Source organism: Talpa europaea (genome assembly GCF_964194135.1).
Source record: "Talpa europaea genome assembly, chromosome: 8".
Classification (NCBI taxonomy): domain Eukaryota; kingdom Metazoa; phylum Chordata; class Mammalia; order Eulipotyphla; family Talpidae; genus Talpa; species Talpa europaea.
In genome coordinates this window covers 86,417,603-86,436,238 of record NC_140075.1, presented here as the reverse complement: position 1 = coordinate 86,436,238, position 18,636 = coordinate 86,417,603, and positions in this window count along the sequence as shown.

Below are 18,636 nucleotides of genomic sequence, written 5' to 3'. Positions count from 1 at the left end.
CATCAAAATAAAGACATAAATCTTCACTTGAACAACTTCCATCATAAAGCCATGGAAAGAGCAAAGTGAACCTGAGGAGAGAGCTCTAAAACAGCAGTCAGGAGAACTGGGCTTTGCAGCCTGTCACCATTTCACACCCAGCCTCCGAGCTCTCACTGGAATGAATTACCAGCTCGGTCCTTTCAGGACCCAGGGCTAGCCAGACAGGAGTGTGAATGGGAATCCCCACCCCTCCTATCCCAAGCTAAACAAACAGGTCATTAGTTGAGGGGGAACCTGGTTCTTGCATGTTGGGTTCATCTTACAGCAGCCAAGGTCATGCGCCAACCTGGAAACTTAGAAGGAAATCTAAGAGGGCACCACAAACCACTCTGTAAAGGCAAGGCAGGTCCCACTGTCATTTAGGAGTGTTGGAAGTAGTATAAATTCCCAGGGACCTTGGTGCCTGAAAAACTAGATAGAAAAAGTGGAGTATGAAAAAAATCTACAAGCAACTCCTAGCTAAAGTTTAAAGGCTTTCAGAGTATATTTATAATAGTTCATTTCTCCTCCTCTTCCTTCTCCTTTTCATCCTTCCTCCCCCACTGCTCCTCTCCCTCCTTCTCACTAACATATAACAGAGAGAGGCTTGTCACTTTAAATTGTGTTCAAGTAAGCATCTAAAACAACTTGTAGACTTTTCTGATTAAAATCTTAGGAAATAACCTATTAAGCTACTGCTTCTCAAAGAAAGGATATTTCATGATGCACAGTGACATTGCAGGACAAGTTAGAATATACACCCCCGAAGCAGGAAAAAACCTTCTCTTCTTAAAATTTAGTTACTGATGTGCCCATTTGTTCAGAGGTAGGCCCTGATTTTCAAGAGTATCATCACAGCTCCCTGGTGTGAGCTGCTTCTAAGAATGAGTGTGCAGCACTTTTTTTTCTCATCAATAATTTTTCTTATTTTAAAAATCATTATTGTTATCTCTGATAATAAAAGTAACACATGGCCATACTAAAAATTACAAAGCATATGCCATAAAACGGTAAAAGTTCCTACAACCCTAGAGATATTCACTGCTTCATTCCCATTCATGCAGATAATTTTTTCAGTGCATCTATTATAGATCTTTATAGTACATATAAATTAAGAACATTCGTAATGCTGTTTTCACTTTACCCTTTTTTCTTTTAGTTTGGCTCTCAATAGTGGACATATTTCTATGTCGATACATGCAGAGATACTGTTCTCTTTTTACACCACCATAGTATCTCATTGTATGGGCGCATCATGATGATTTAATCTACTATTGATACGTATTTGAGTCTTTTCCAATGTTCTTGAATAGACACAGTAATGAGTAAAATTCTTGTATAATAATCTTTGTGTACATCTGCAAGTCTTTCTATAAGATAAATTTCTAGAAGGGAAATTACTAGGTTAGGGATTATGCATATCTTAATTGTAACAGATTCCATCAAACTGCCCTCTAAAAGGACTGAACACCGCCCCCCCCCCCACACACACACTATTACATAAACTAGCCTGTCTTTTACTCTCACATGCTTGCTGGCACTAGTACTAGCAAATTTTATAGCTTTACCAATCTGATAAAGAAAGATGCCTTAATTAAACGTCTCACATTTGGATTTTTTGTTATAAAGCAAAAATGCAATAAATAAAGCAATAATGAAGATGTTCAGTTCAATACTTTCTTAACACATTTTTTAAGTTTCTTAAACTTTCTCTAAGTTTACACTTGTAAATTAATAAATCATCAGTGAAAGTGCAGATGAGCAGGGAGTGCACTGCACACTGGAAACAGCATTAGCCCACTTCAGTTTCTCAGGTTTACTTAGGAGGACCCAGGATTGAGGGTGTTCTCTGAGTCCTGCACCTCTCCAGCCTGCACTAGTTCCCAGGATCTCACACATCAGGAGTAAAACTAGAACTGAGCAGAGAGGCAGAATGGGAAAGTTGATAACAACTCATCTTGACAAGAGCACAAAGGGAAAATACCCCATGATCCCTTCCTCTGAATTCAAGCAGAACCCCAAATTTGGTGTCTGTTCTGCCCATCAGTGGACACAGGAAATCTTTAAAATGTGATTGGCTGGGAGGGCAAATGATCTCTCCTCCATGGAACCAGAGCTCCCTGCTCCTGGTTGGCAGCACTTTTTTGCCTTGGAAGTGGGGATCTACTTTGAAATACACCTATTTGCTTTCTAGTGTCTTTAAAGAAAGAGAGAGGATGAATAAAATTTAAATGCTATGAGAAGACCTAATGAAAAATAAGCTTTTATCTCAGTCCACACTGCCAGGATTGCTGCACCTGCTAATAATTTCTGGTCTGTCTTCCCAGTAATTTCTACGTATACATACGTATCAGTTTTTACATAAATGGAAGCATACTGTGCACAGTTATATATCTTACTTTTTTCATCTAATGTACAATATGGATTATTCCAAATCTCCATGTATATATGTAGCTAATTTTTTTTAACTCACTAGATCACTGTTTTGTTATAAAAGGGTATATATAGCTCAGGAACAGTGTGATGGACACAATGCATAGGGCAGGGTGTGGGGAAAGGGCAAGAGCTTTCCTTGCTCTCTGTGGTCATGCCATCTTCCCCCCAACTCCCCATGTTCACCAACCTGGGAGTTTTCCAATCCCAATCTCCAATTCTTTTAGGGTTTCATGGTGGCTTCATTACATAGGCATAATTGATTAACTCATTGGCCATTGACAATTCAGTCTAAATCCTGGCCCTCTCCCTTCCCCAAAGGCTAGTGGTTCAATGAACCCACTAATCATATGATTAGTCTTTCTGGCAACCAGACCCCATTCTTGGGTGCTTCCAAAAGTGACCTCATTCACATAGCAAAAGATTCTAGATCACTGTCCACACTTAGGAAAGTCCAAGGGTTTAGGAAGTTGTGAATCAGGAATGGTGGATGAAGGCCAAATAGATATGAGAGATATGTTTTGGTTACACTAATGGCCAAATATGTATTATAGATCACAATGTTGTACTTCCCTTTATTGATAAATAGTTCATGCCCACCATGAATGTGGCATTATTAGAATGTACTTCATTTTTAACAGCAACCCAGTATTCTGTGGTGGCTATGCTATTATTCATTTCACCAGTGTGCTCGTGAAGAAGACTGAAGCTGAATCCATCATGGGTGACATATAGGCATAGTCTGTGCAGAAATGTTAGTATATGTGCAGGTTTATGTATAGTAAGTCCTCACTTAACACCATCCATACTTTCTTGGAAACAGCAGCCTTAAGGAAAAAGAAAGTGTAATGAAGGCAGGTCCTTGAATAAGGGTCATTTTGTTCAATGTCAGTTGAGACTGCTCTTTCTTTTCAACATTATAACAAAATAATGTCAAGCAAAATGAAGTTATTTGAGGACCTGCTGTACTGTCCAAGTTCCCCAGCCTAAAACAGTGTGATGTCTTCAATACCAGCCAAACCCTTTAAAGTTTTCCAGGCCTCCAGGAGAGGGCTAGGAACAGCAAAAAGGGAATGGGAGGGAGTTTATAGTAATGAAATTGCCATTCTTTGCCTTGAGCTATGCTAGGAGCACAGCCAATATTATTAACTTCCCTAGTGGTAGGTTCTAGCACATTCTATAAAGAGGGAACTGGACAGTCAGAGGTTAAATAAGTTGCCCAAAATCATAGAGAACTATAGTGTCTGTGTGTACCTCAGTTGGCTTCACTGTCCAGCAGTTCGGAAGTAGCACCAGTTCAGTAGTAGCACCATCTCTCCTGGAACTGATGCCCTTCCACTTCCAACCCCCTCCCCCCAATCTAGATGGTACATGTGACTCAGAACTGATCTATCAGCAACCTCACAAGTCCCCTGTTGTAACCCTTGGCAAAGAGATGCTCTCTTTTCTCCACTCATCATTAGCACTAAAGATCAAAGGAATCTAGAACTGCTGAGAAGACTACTCAGTGTCAGGCCAATGGAGAAATAACTAAAGTGGAAAGAGAGGAGACAGATTTCCAGTGATAACTTTTGAGTACCAGGGTGTTGCCATGCCTGAAAGCAAACAACCCCCTGGATTTTTTCAATTTCATGAGCCAATAAAGCTCTAGCTTTGATTAACGTGGCAAAAAAGCTGGAATTTGAATTTAGCTTTGTCTAACTCCAAAGTTCAAATGCTCTTTCCACTATACAGAACATCTTCCCAAAAATACAGCACACACTGAGCAGTATCCCCCTAAGGTTACACTCAGAACCTCAGCTGCAAGCTTCAGGACAGAGAAGTCCAACACAGCCAAGGGACTGAGGATGCTGCTAGTATTGGTCTATTGCAAACATCACCTCTCCCCAACAGGTACATGCTCTTATGCACATATTCCTCTGGGGGATGGTGGCCTGAGAAAGAGTCCCCGTCTGGTCTCCAATCTCACTCTGGAGTCTAAGTGGTGAGGCTATCTACCCAAACTGTGATGGGGCAGGCCTGTTACAGGTGCCAGTTAAGGTCTGTCCAGTCCTTCGTACATGCTAGAACACCAAGTACTGCAGGGTGGGGACGAGCAGCCATCACAGTGTTCCTAGAAATACATTGCTGGGAGACTGTCTTTGTCTACATGGGCTGTCATAACAATATAGCATAGATTGGAAGATTTAATCAACAGAAATTAACTTTCTCACTATTGTGGCTGCTGGAGAGTCCAAGATTAAGGTGCTAGCAAAGTAGATTTCATACTGAGATTTTTTTTCCTGTCTTGTAGGCAGTTGCCATTTTGTCGTGCGTGTGTGTGTATAAAGAAAGAGAGGACTTTTTGATAGCGTTTCTTCTTAGAAGAATTCTCATCCTATTGGACCCTTATGAACTAATTTAAACTTAACTAGTTCCATAAGGGCCCTATCTCCAAATATATTCACATAGGAGTTAGAGCATCAACATATGAACATTGGCGGGGGGAAGGGCAAAAACATTTAGTTCCTAGCAGAGATGCACTAGAGACTTTCAGCTGAGGGAGATGTGGAGAAAATACAGGTCAGAATGTCCAGGAGAACTTTCGGGCAGTTGGTGCTGCTTTGCAGAGATCAACTTTAGGCACATCACAACGAGCAGGAGTGATATCTTTTGGACGTGTGCTTTTTGCTGTTTCTTATAAGACTAAATGCTGCGTTTCCCTCTTTTTTTTTTTTGGTGGCAATGTATGTTGGGGCTGCCAGGTTTCAAGATAAATCTACATGTTAAAGTTGTGGTATCCCAACTGGGAAAACTAAATTAGTTAACTGAAAATGAAAAATAGGAAAATTAAACCAGCAAGTTCTCCAAACATATTGGGCCAATTTAAAACCCAGGTTAACATTGATTTATTGTTTTAATAAGATTCTTGTGTAAAGAAAAATGACTGGTCTGCAACATAAATAAGTATGGGAATGTGTTTATTTGGCTGCAATATGAAAGAGTAGCAGGGTAATGACTTCTCACATTTTCTGCATTTTCTCTGTCTTGAAAATCATTGACCTGAAAGTATTATTTTTACCTGAGACCAATTCCCATAGATTAATGTAAAAGGCAGTTAATATTGGGAGGTCGCTCCTCATTAACAATGACCTATGAATCTAGAACTCAGGTGGAGATCTGAGAAGGCACTGGCTCCCCAGCTGGGAGAGTCCCATGGCCAAAAGAAAAACCCTACTCAGACAGGCCAAGTAGAGGGACAGCAGGCCCTGACCCCCAGAATCAATACCCTCCAAGTGGGGATAATCCGATAGCATCAGGCTGTCAACACCCTCCAAGCGGGGGTCACCCTACAGCATCAGGGCTGAGACTCCTCAATGAGTCAAGTCTACCTCAAGTTCAGAGAACTCAGCCAGCTTCCCTGGGTCTTTCCAACTACTCATAGTGCAGAAAAATGGTCAAGGAGTCTGTGAATATGTAGTCATGGGAAGGAGTGTGCATTTCCACATGACAAGGCCAGAGGAAAAATGCCCAAAACTCATAACCAGGTGCAGACATTGTCTGCCTGAATCTCAGCTTCATGTGTTGACCCCTGACAACAGTCCCACAGGGCATTTCTGGGCTTTGCAAATATGGACAAGAGTTTAGGGTCAGGTCCCCAGTCTCATAGGAAATAACCTCTTTGGAAATAACCTCTTTGGATAGAGTGACCTCTATCAAGAAATCATGGAGCATAAAGTGCATTGAATTGTTCCCAGTGTTTTATTTTTTTGAGCTGAGCAGTGGGTATCTTTTATATTTTCCTCATTTTGGGGGGGTTGTCTTAAATATTGCATAATACATTTAAAAAAATAAAATTACATTTAAAAAAGAAAGCACTGAGGCCAGATAATTGGGAGATCTTTTGAAACTCAATATGCTTGATGAATTTGAGGGGAAACTGAGGAATTTATAAGAAGTCCAGATAAGATACTTCCCATAGAGGGTCTACAATATTTTAAATCTGTGCCTAGGGTAAAAGAACTAGAATCTACCTGCTTTGGGGCAAATCTTAAAATATTAGAAATAAGTAAGCATTTCTCGTTTAGACCCAGTGGAATAGAGAAGTTATAACTTTTGTCTTTTGTATGTAGAATGTATTTAATCCTTACAAAGCTCATTTCACTCATGTAGTTCCTCCATACAGCCCCAGAAAGGAGGTGATGGCCTTTGCGTTTTCACTACAAGGATGAAATAGGCATATTACATGAGGAGGCAGAGCACAGAAGACACTTTGTGGCACAAATTCTCAATTTCTATCAGAAAAGTTTTATTCCTTGCCCCACCATTTAGTAGTCTAGAATATCAGATGTTAGATAAGATTAATTGGGAACAGATATTTATCATTATTGATATTTGATGGGTATATATAAATATATAAATATTTATAAATCTACATTTTCAACAAAGAGTAGAAGACAAAAAAGTGGAGGAAGAATAAGAATTTTAAAATGGTTCATGAGGGCCTCCCCTAGTGGCGCAAGTGGTTGAGCGCAGCGCTGTGAAGCTGTCCGCAGCCTCTGCAGCGCCGGTTCAATCCCAGCCGGCCGGTGAGGGTCCCACGTGGCGGGGCAGACCTCTCCTGTCTCGCCTGCTGCTCCCCTCAGCAGTGTACTTCATTCAGTCTGCCTGTTCTGTTCCCTGCTCTGTCTCTGGTGAATTCTCTTACCCTCCCGCGCATCTGGCCGGTACCCCAGTTCTTGTATAAATAAATAAATCTTTAAAAGAAAAATTAAAAAATGGTTCATGAGAGGCCATAATCTCCATCAGGAGGCTCTTGTTCATATCAGCGAGTTCATGAAATTGATTTCCATTGAAAATGGAATGCTTTAGAAGAAAACCCAAAGAATTCTTTCAGAATTACTGCAACTATTTATATTCTGGGGAATATTTATTCATATGTTTATGTGTGTATTTTTAATGAAATTATTTCTTACTTTTGACCATAAGGAGGCATAAGTAAAACAGTAAAAGCTGAAAGCATGCATTTCAGGTAAGTTCAATGTGGCTTCATTCATTGCTCCATTAAAAGTGCTAACTTCAATTTGATTAGGTTTATTAATATGTTGCTAACTGAGTTAATTAATGGAAATAAAATGAGTATTGTGATATAAGAAGAGTCAGGTTAGATTTGGGCAGAATTTGGATCCACCCTTTCTAGATATATGACCCTGGGCACCAGACTGCTCCTCTGTCAGAAGGGAGTAACAGATGCCCACCAGGGTGGTGAGGAAAAGTAAATGCATAGATGCAAAGCCCAAGCTTTGGCTGGCACATAGTAGCCATGCAACACATAGCAATTTCCCTTCCCACTTCAGGAAGATTCTTTTATCAAGAAGTCTCATTCTTGCAGAAGAGAGTCTAGGTTTTAATTTGTTATAGCAACAGTGAGATTTTGAAAAACGGAGGCCTGAGATTTTATCAATAGTTTCTCCCTGTGGCTCCCAACCCTTAATGAGCCACTTTAGAGCTCTTGATTACAGACTTCAGCAGCCAGTGTGTGGGGGTATAGCTTTTCCAGTGGTTAAATATTGAAATGCTTCCTTACCAGATGCTAAGTTGCCTCTGCATGGAGGCCCTGCACGAACACCCCAACCACCTTGGAATCCCTCACCTTCCTTGGTCCAGCTACCAAAGGGTTGATGCCTACTCATGGAGGTTGGGGGCAGTGAGCAGGGTATGCTTTAGGATCTTCTTAAAAACTCTGGCTAGTTCTCCATTCTGAAACCCTGGAATTATATCAGCATGCCCGAGTAGTTTCTAAATACATTATCACTCTGGTTTCTACCCAGTTTTCTCTTCACACGCCTCTTCTCCAGCCCCCGCCTTGTTTATGGGACAGCAGAGAACTTGAAACACTCTCCCCTGGAGAGGTCCCTTTTATGGAGCAGCGGCCAGCCAGCAGTCCTGGCTGATGTCTCATGTACTTGGATAGTTTCCCCTCTAAGTTCCAGCTGCTGTGGGGTCACTTTCCTTGTAAGGTTTGTAATATAAACCAAAAGGGTATAACTGAAGCCCCAGCCTCCAGGGAAGCTTTGTTTGTTTGGAAAGATTCTGAACCATGAAAGGAGGGATCTCCACAGTGTGGTTTCCTGTGGGTGGGCCTGCTCTGAACAGAAATCTCTCCCCTGAGGGCACACACATTCTTCTTGAGAGCTGACAGAGCTGCCCCGCTACCCAGCTGATGAGCACACAAAACTGGAAAAGTTTGCTCTCTGTTTCCTTCAGTGGGAACCCCTTTGTAAGTCACCCCTTCTCTTGGGTACTGAGTGATTTGAGAGGCCCATGAATCCATATTCACAACAAGCACTGTCATTCTTTCTATTCTTTGACAAGGTTACTATAGCATCTCTAGTCTCATGATCTTTTAAGGTTATTAGATACAGTTGTGGTAAATAAAACATAAACTTGTCCAAAAGCTCACTGAACTCAGATGCTTTTGGTCACATATATAAAATATTTAAATCAACTGATACTAAAGCACAAATACCATCACGTGGGAGGGCTGTCAGATTTGACATTAACAAGAGGTCCTCATCCTAGAAAAGCTGGACAGCATTGTAGCTAGCTCATTATGGAGATGGAAGGAAGGTACACCATTGAATGATTCACTTATTAATCAAGAGACCTAAGAACACCAGCTCCCCACTCTTCTGCATGGGAGGCCACCATTCCTAGCCTCTGTTCCTAGTTCTCCAAAACTGCAAAATAAAGAGGAAGATTAGGGTAATTCCAGAGACTCAAACCTCAGGAAAGCGTGCTCATGTCGAAATAGGACCTTTACAAGCAAGATCTGGGATGGCTGCTGAATGCAATATGTCGCCACCTCTGCAGCATGGAGATTTAAAGAGGCCGGAGGCCAATGCAATTAGATTTGCATCCTCTCTTCCCTCCCTCCTCAGCCCTCTGCCCTCCTGTTCTCCCCTCCTCTGGCTGGTCTTCAGAAAAGTGTTGGCAGGTAACACAGGCTGGGACAGCTGCCAGGTTTCTGGATGGAGGAGCTATGCTGCAGCTGCGCTGGCAGGGAAAGGCACGGAGGAGCCAGGGTACATGAATGAAGTCCTGAGTCTCCCTGGTAAGCCACAGGGCATTTCTAACACATGGGGGCAGCTGCTGGCTACTTTTTTGTCAGCTGGTTCAAGTAGAGTGTTGCAAAAAGAAACAGAGCAACAGTAACCAAAAGAAAAAGAATCACCCTGCAGCACAAAGCACGCAGGGGTCAGCCTTGTTTTAAACGAAACCCCAATATGAACACTTAATAGAAGAATCTCCTTCTCTCTATTATTGGCTGCTAATGTTATAATATACCTTCAGTCAAGCCATACTATCTCAAGCAAACATTCATAATCTTTCCCATCGCATCCCAAATTGGCAGTATTTTAGGGAGTGGCCAGTTTCCAGGGGCAATATGCCAATTCTGTACAGAATCAAATAAACTGAACAACTGGCAAAGTGAAGGTGACAAAGGGAATGTATGCAGTTATCTCTCTGTCTCAGATCCAGAAAACATTGCTCTTTCCACAGGAAATTGGGTGAATCATGACTAAGCAACAGAATGGTAGAGGGTAATAACCTTAGCCAATCTTTAAAACTTTCTCAAGAATTCACCTGTCACTTATACAATGGATGAAAATATTTAACAAAGAATATATGAGGTTGTTCACAGTCTGATACCACGGAGGCTGGCAGAACAATGTCCCCCACCAAATATCTACGTCATAACTCCCAAATCCTGTTCCTGTGTTATCTTCGCTGGCAAAAGTGACTTGTCTGGGTGGGCCTAATGTCACAGGGTATTTATAAATGAGTCAATGGCAATAGGATGTGAGAAAGACTAGACCAACTACTGATGGGAGGGAGTCATGAGCCTAGGAAGGTGGGCGACCTGTAGAAGCTGGAAATGACAAGAAATTAGATTTTCTTTGAGCACCTAGAGAACGGAACAAGTGCTACTCATTCCTTGACTTTAGCTCATGAGATCAAAAGATAATAAATGTGTGGGGGTCATTTCACACAATTTAGGTTCATTTGTTATAGCCACAATAGGAAACTAAGATAATCTCCATCAAAATAACTTAAAAGTTCTATATTTCATTTAGGATTAAATACTATCTATTTCACTTAGCATAGATTTTCTGGTAAATTTAGACAGTCAAAAATATATGTAAAATATCTCAACTTTCACAAGATGCTCTTTTTTAGATTCTCTTCTCAATAGGAGGTAGGTATCAAACCCTAATTACATTCTGGAGCTGGGTAAATGTGGAACAAGGGGTCTTTATAATACTTAAGGCACGCAAAAAGTAGAAAAAAGACAGAACTCGACCCCTTTTTTATGTAGAAGAACTGGGGTATAGACCAGAGGTGCTGAGGATGAGAGGATTCAACAGAGACAGAGTGGGGAACAGAACAGGAAGACTGACTGAAATACACTGCTGAGGGGAGCAGCAGGTGAGAAAGGAGAGGTCTGCTGCACTATATATGTGTCAGCTTCCTGGCTGGGGATAGAACTCAGGTCACAGCAGTGATAGTGCTGAGACTTAACCCTTAGGCCACCAGGGTGGTCCCCAGAACTGGACCCTTTGGTGTCACATGAGTCACACCAGAGAGAACCTTCTGTGTATCACTGTTTTTGGAAATAAGAAAATGTCTAGATCAAACTCTCTTATCTTTCCCACCCCTAGATTCTAAAATCCATTAGAATTTTAGCTTCCAGGGTGGTCAGTACCTCAGTTAAGTTAATATCCCCAAGAATTTTAAGACCCAAAGTTTTACTGGCAGAAAAATTAAGGTATGGAACTTCTCTGAGGTCACAGCTTTCACAAGAGGAAAAGGAATATAAATACATTTTACTTGAGTAACTCAGGTTAAGCTACTTATTCTCAAGGTACATACCAATGGCCTTTTCTTGGGAACCAGGTGTGCATTTCATGTGAAGTGATCTCTAATTTCAAAATGCTCTGGGGTAAGGAAAATCAGTCTCATTGACCTCATGTCATCATATAGCAACCCAATCTAGAATTGAACTGGAAAAAAACTAGGCTGGGTATGACTACATGGGAACATGTTTTTCAAGATCAGTCCCTATTAAAATTTCTTTGCAAGTCAAGCGAGGTTCAGCTGCAGCCAATTCCAGCCCCTCAATGATGCACTAGTGGGGAAATGAGATAAACTGGAATTGATGGGAGTCAGAATCAGAGGGACGATCCAGCTACAGCTTGGTCTCTCAGGAAGAGGACCAGTCCCCCAAAAGGAATGATATAGGAACATGGGAAGTTCAGGCCCTGCACACAATGCAATTATTCAAACAGTCTAGCTAGTATATGGTGTCTCCGGATGTAGAGAATACCCCTAAGCACACGGAGAGCATCAGAGCCTTCCAAGCAAGAAGTCCAGGTTGATTGAAGCAGAATAGCTTCAAGCACTTCAGGAAGGGTTAAGAAGATAGTCACAGAGGGCCTCTCCGGTGGCACAACGGGTTGAGCACAGCCCTATAAAGCTGTCTGCAGCCTCTGCTGTGTGGGTTCAATTCCTGGCCAGCCAGGTTCAATTCCCAACCAGCTACCCACACAGTGCGGCAGACCTCTCCTGTTGCCCCCACTGCTCCCCTCAGCAGTGTATTTCAGTCATCTGCCTGTTCTGCTCCCCGCTCTGTCTTGGTGAATCTTTGCACCCCCCATGCCTATGGCCTGTACCCCAGCTCTTGTATAAAAGTAAATGAATCTTTTAAAAAAAAGAAGATGGTCACAAAGTTGAACTAGGGCCCTATGGTTCATGGTTGCTCCAGGCCAAAGAAGAAAGAGAAATTCCACAGCAGGACAAAATCTCCCTGCTACATGGAATACACACAGAGAGAGTTACTGGAGAAAACTGCAGCTCCTTGGGCAACAGCCACCCAGGTTGAGAACCTAATTCTAAATCTCATGCACAGAGGTTGTGGGGTACTTGGTCATCTTGTTGGGATTGGCTTAGGGATTGGATTTGGTTAGAGTGTTAAAAATCATTGCCCCTTCTCACCTCCTCCTCCCCTCAGCTGTGTGTTTCAGTAGATCTGCCTGTTCTGCTCCACACACTCTCTGGTGAATCCTCTCACTCCCAGCACCTCCAGCTGACACCCTAGTTCTTATATACACAAATAAATAAATCTTAAAAAAAAAGATCATTGGGGCCTCCCCTGATGGCACAGCGGTTGAGCGCTGGGCTGCGAAGCTGCCCGCAGCCTCTGCAGTGGCAATTTGATCCCTGGCCGCCGGTGAGGATCCCACATGGCTCATGGGCCTCTCTGGCAGTGTATTTTGTCGGTCTGTCTGTTCCCTGCTCTGGCTCTGGTGAATTCTCTCACCCTCCTGCGCTTCTGACTGTACCCAGTGCTTGTATAAATAAATCCTAAAAAAATAAATAAATAAAATAAAAAAAGATCATTGGCCCTTGGATCTCATATGTGCTCCTGACCCAGGGAACTCAGGCAGACCTCTAAAGTGCTTCTTGGGTCCGTGTTGCCCAGGTGAAGTTCTAGTACCCTTCCTGCCCCCAAATAAATACTTATATTTTGTCTCAACCAGGCCTCATTCAATCTGGAGTGACAGATTGTGCTTAGTAGATCACTGGTTTATTAGAAACTGATACAATTTAGGAACAGGAACTGTCAGATGGAAGAGATACATAGGGCAAGGTATGCAGAGGGGGCTGCAAAGTTCCTGTGCCCTCTCCAAACGTGCCAGTCTCCCTGAATCTCCATGATTACCAAGCTGGAAGCTCTCCAAATCCTGTTCTTTTGGGTTTTTATGGAGGTCTGTAGGGTAAATGGTTTTTCAGGCTTTTCTGCTCTCCCACCATTAGGATTGCCCTGCCTGATGGGGCACCTGCAGTTGTTATACTGTTGCAAACTACCTTGTTTAGTTCTATGGGCCATGGGAGGAGTATTGAGACAGTCACTCAGAGGAGCAGAAGCAGGAGAGAGGCAGGAGGGAGAAGGTTAAGGAAGAAGCAAGAGAAGCCCAGAGTGAAGACTTGCCAGGGGCTAGGATGCCTGCCGTCCTCCTGGCCCCCTGGCTCTCCAGCCTGCCGTGTACCTGTTTGCCACTCTACATGTAAAGCTCAATAAAAGCCTGAGAAAGGCACTGAGGGCTCCAGAATTCCTCTCCTTTACCGTCTGTCGTATCATAAAACCCGCCTTGTGCCCATCCTGACTCCACAAGGTCTCATTACACTAGGCCCTCCCAAGAGTCTGTCCCTGCAGCCAGTAGAGTTGGGGGTTTGGGGTGAGTGAACATCAGCTGCATCCAAGCAGATCATTACATTTTTTTCAATAAGAAGCTGCAAGAATTTGAATTTCACATCCCTTCTCCAATCTTAAATCAGCCAAGTCCCCTTCACATAGATATTTCACTCAGCAATTCAATTAAGTGAGCCTGAAATTAAAAATGGAAAAAGTTAAAATAAGTCATCGCAACATTTAATCCCCAGGTTTGGCCCTGCATTTGTTTGACCCAAAAGCAGAGGCAGGAGGCTAAAGATTGATGAATCTGAGGAGGCAGGAGCAAGAAAGGAGGAAACAAAGGGAATTCTTTGAACTGAAATAGCAAATGAGTCAAAGCACTGGGATAAGAAAAGTCCAATAGAAAGAATGAACTGTCACTGCTCAGGGCTCCCTCAAGACTCGGAAAGAAAACCCAGTCCACAGAGGAGGCCAGTAGAGACCCAAACACCGGGCCATTAACTAGCCCAGCTCTTCTGAGATGTCAAGTGGCAAGTTCGTTCCAGCAGCAAGTGCTTCTGAACAGGGAGGCAGGACAGCACTCCAGAGCTAAGCAATCAGCTCTTGGTGTTATTAGGTGGAGAGAAGAGGTTTGATTCATGAGAGGCCTTTTAAGTTTCAGGCTGGGTATATTCCTAAATATAATCTTCACTTTAATTGATGGAGGTGGAATGCTCTGTGGTGGACTCCTGCATGAAGGTTTCCTTGGAGTCCTGAGGGCCCTGGGGGATGGGGCCTCATTTGCACAGAACCAGGACTTCAGGGCTGACATGCCAGTTACAATTTTCCTGTTCATCTCTGATTGCTGCTGTTTCATCAGTTCTCTTTTCTGTTCCACCATCCCTTAATGCAATCCTGACAAGCCAGGTTGTAGGGCATGCAGCAAGAAAAAGGGGAAGTTGGGTGCAGGGAAAACTGTGAGCAGCCCTTGGAAGCTTCTTGGGCAAATGTTGATCTTGACTAGACAGGGCTACGGCTCACACAAGGTCTGTCACTGAATTATTCTGTGACAGGCCAAATAACAGCTTTTTTTTTTTTTTTCCAGATTCCCCATTGACTTCATTTATACTAGCCTGCATGTCTGACTAAAAGTAATATGGAGTTTTGTAAATAAAAATGCCACTTATAAAAACACACCTGCTATTGTCTTAGGTGGGGTCTCCAGGAAACAGAATCTGAGATGGAGATTGCATGGAGATGAATTATTGGGAAGTACTGTCCATGGAGGAGCAAAGGTGGCAGGAGCGGGAAAAGGGAGAAGTTCAACTGAGACCTTAATTCTTCTGCATAACCAACTTAGTTATTTAATTGTATTAATTCTTGTTGAGGTAATATTGGTTCACAACACTGTATGATTTAGAGATACAGGATCACACCTCTTCAGATGTCTTGACCAAACCATACCTCCCACCAAATCCCCAATAATCCTCCACCATGTTGCCCAGGTGAAGTTCTAGTACCCTTCCTGCCCCCAAATAAATACTTATATTTTGTTTCAACCAGGCCTCATTCAATCTGGAGTGACAGATTGTACTTAGTAGATCACTGGTTTATTAGAAACTGATACAATTTAGGAACAGGAACTGTCAGATGGAAGAGATACATAGGGCAAGGTATGTAGAGGGGGGTGCAAAGTTCCTGTGCCCTCTCCAAACGTGCCAGTCTCCCTGAATCTCCATGTTTACCAAGCTGGAAGCTCTCCAAATCCAGTTCTTTTGGGTTTTTATGGAGGTCTGTAGAGTAAATGGTTTTTCAGGTCTTCTCCCTGTTTTGTTCTTTACCCCCCATCCTCTCCCTTGGGTAGCCTCAAATCTACAGTCTGATTTCTAAGGCTTTTTTGGTTTCATTTTCTCTGTTCCTTCATTTTGTTTCTCTGTATTGCACACATGAGTGAAATCATTCAATAATTGTTTTTCTTCTGGTTTATTTCATTCAGCACAATCCCCTCCAGTCCCATCATGTTGCTGCAAATGGCAAGATATCATTTTTTTAAATAGCTGACTGGTATTCCATTGTGTATATACACCACATCCTCTTAATCTACTCATTTGTTGTGGGCAATTAGGTTCCATAACTTGACTAGTGTAAATATTGCTGCAATAGATGCAGGAGTGCAGGTTTCTTTTTGAATCTGTGTTTTTTTCCTTCCCCTTTGGGTAGATTCCTAGGAGTGGAATTGCTGGTTTGTATGGCAGATCCATTTTTAGTCTTTTCCAAGGAACAGCTGTTAAGATAAAAGTTAGTGGCGTGAACTACAACTCTTGTCACTGCAGCTGATTTTGGAGCTTAAACTGATAATTATCATTCCCGTTCACCACCAGTTCTATGTCCCCACCTACTCTAGCTGGCACTTCTGGTTTAGGTGATTTATCTGTTGGGTGGTCCATACCCTCATCTCTGAAGGGTGTGGGCCCCTGGTCGCCATACATGTCTTGAACCATGGATGCTGCCTTTGTCCATTTTCCATCAAAACTGGAAAGGAGAATATCAGGAGGCGCCAGAGCGGAGCACCTGGCTGACACACACATGCTGTCCTGCCCTCACCATGTGACAGAAGCCTACATCCTCCTAAAGATCTGGGTCAATGAGCCTGCTAGGATGGTGACCCCTCTCCTTGCTTGCTGTCTTCATGGCATGAGAAGTTTGCAGTAACCAAGGAGAAGCCATAGCCTGAGGTTCAGTGGGATTCTTGCTGTGTCCTGTTGTGGAAGCATTTCCCCCCAGACGCAGGACCTTTAAACTATGTACACATGTTATTGGAGCCAAAGCCTACAAATTCTCTAAGTGTGTCACTCATAGTGAAAGAAGTGGGACCACTCCTACTTCCCCCTCTGGTTTCTTGGACTATGTATTATATTGATTGATTTGCATGCATGTGGTTTATTGTGAGTGTCTTCAGAATCAGTACATGTACAGGAGTGAAGGAAGCAGGACTCAGCAGTGGAATAGCTTTTATAACATTTTTTTTAAACTTTTTTTTTATAGAGGCATGTTTTTATTTATTTATTTATTTGTTTGTTTGTTTGTTTGTTTTGTTTATACATGCACTGGGTACAGTCAGAAGCGCGGGAGGGTGAGAGAATTCACCAGAGCCAGAGCGGGGAGCAGAGCAGGCAGAAGGCCTGAAGTACACTGCTGAGGGGAGCAGCGGGCGGCAGGAGAGTTCTGCGCGCCATGTAGGACCCTCCTCTGGTGGCCGGGGAGCACCCGGGGATCAAACCGGCGCCACAGAGGCCGCGGGCAGCTTCGCAACCCAGCGCTCAACCGCTGTGCCACTGGGGAGGCCCTCAGCAGTGGAATAGAACTGCGATATGGTCACAAGAAAAGACTCCGTTGTCCCACAGGGGCCTTAGGGACTGGATGACCCTGTGGGATTATTGTGAACTGGGGTGAGCAGGCCAGCCTTTATACATCTGCATTGCCATTTAGAGGGTATTCATTTTGAGTATACCCTGCAACCTGAAGGATGGTATCCCATCCTTGCTGGGTATCCTCTCTCCCAGCTAGTCCCTCTTCCCCAGATCTCCCTGTCTTCCACCTTCTCATCTTTCTTCTTCCAGGTCCCTAAATAACCAGCCAAGCACTTACTACTATTTATGAGTCCATCTGGTATCCTTATCAACTCACCAGTCCACCAGTATCTAAGGGCTGGGATATCTCCTTTTGCCCAGTGAATGAGCACCTAAGTTCAGGAGGCAGCATATTCTAAGAGCTTTCTGGCCTTACAAAGGCTCCGTGCACAAGCATGCATGCTTCTCTGCATCTGTGATCCTGCCTTCTGCTGTCTCCCCTGGGTGCTCTGGCAATTCAATATCGCTCAGTCGAAGCCATCAATTTCTCCAGGCTCCAAGAGCCATCTGAACATTCTGTTAGTTTGCTTGGGTCCTCATCAGGATGTTAAATTCTCTACCACTGGAGAGTGTTCCCATAGTTATGCACTCTCCCTTGCCCAACTTTATGTTCAGCCCCCCAGTGTTCTACTACTCTGAACATCCCAGCCTATCACTAGTGTCCTGGCTCTTGCCAGTCCATGTTGGCTGGTCCTGCAGCTACTCAGAACTGGGTCCTTTTCTCATTAGCAGAACCTAGCACTTCTCCAGCCAAATTAGAATGTGACTCAACCTTAATCATTTGTCTACTGGTCAGAAGAGGAGCTGTGATTAGATTTGGGGAGGAAGAGTGTGTTGTCTTCCAAGCAGAGACGCTGAAACTTCTGGAGGCTGGGGAGGAGCCATGGCCTTTAACAGAGAGGAATGGGCCACATATGTGGGCCCAGAGGATTCTAAGGAATCTGGGAATTCATGTTTTTCTAGTACATCAACCCAGACATACCTTTCTAATGCCCCAAGGTATCACCCCTGCCCTCGGCCCAGCAGACCTGTCAGGGCTGAGCACCTAGGTTCCTATAGCACTCTGTTACCTTACAACGAGGCCCTTGGCCTGTTCTTCAGCTTCTCTGTCCCCCAAGAAATGAGTCTTTATATGCTGTTAAGGAGGCAGTCTGCACTTTCACAGGTGGCCTTTAGTTTATGACTTATCATTGTTAGTATCAACTGTTGGAGGCAGTTCCAGGGAAGAAAGTCTGAGACAAAGATTTACAGAAAGCTCATTAGGGAGTGAAAGTGCTCTTAGGAACAACCCAAGAAGTGAGGAGTGAGGAAGCAAATTGGCAGAGGGAGAAAATGAACAGTGATGCGGTCACAACCAGAGGCTCCGCTGTTCCCACAGAGGAGTTCTGGACCAGGGATGGCCCTACAGGGTGGTCCCAAATTGGGATGAAGAGGTGAGGCCCTTATTCTCTGCACTGGACAGCTGAGTCCCACTAAGGGCTGCCCTGGGACAGCTGTGTCCCACTAAGGGCTGCCCTGGGAAGGAAGCACGATATTGAGCTAGTTGGTTGGCTCTCT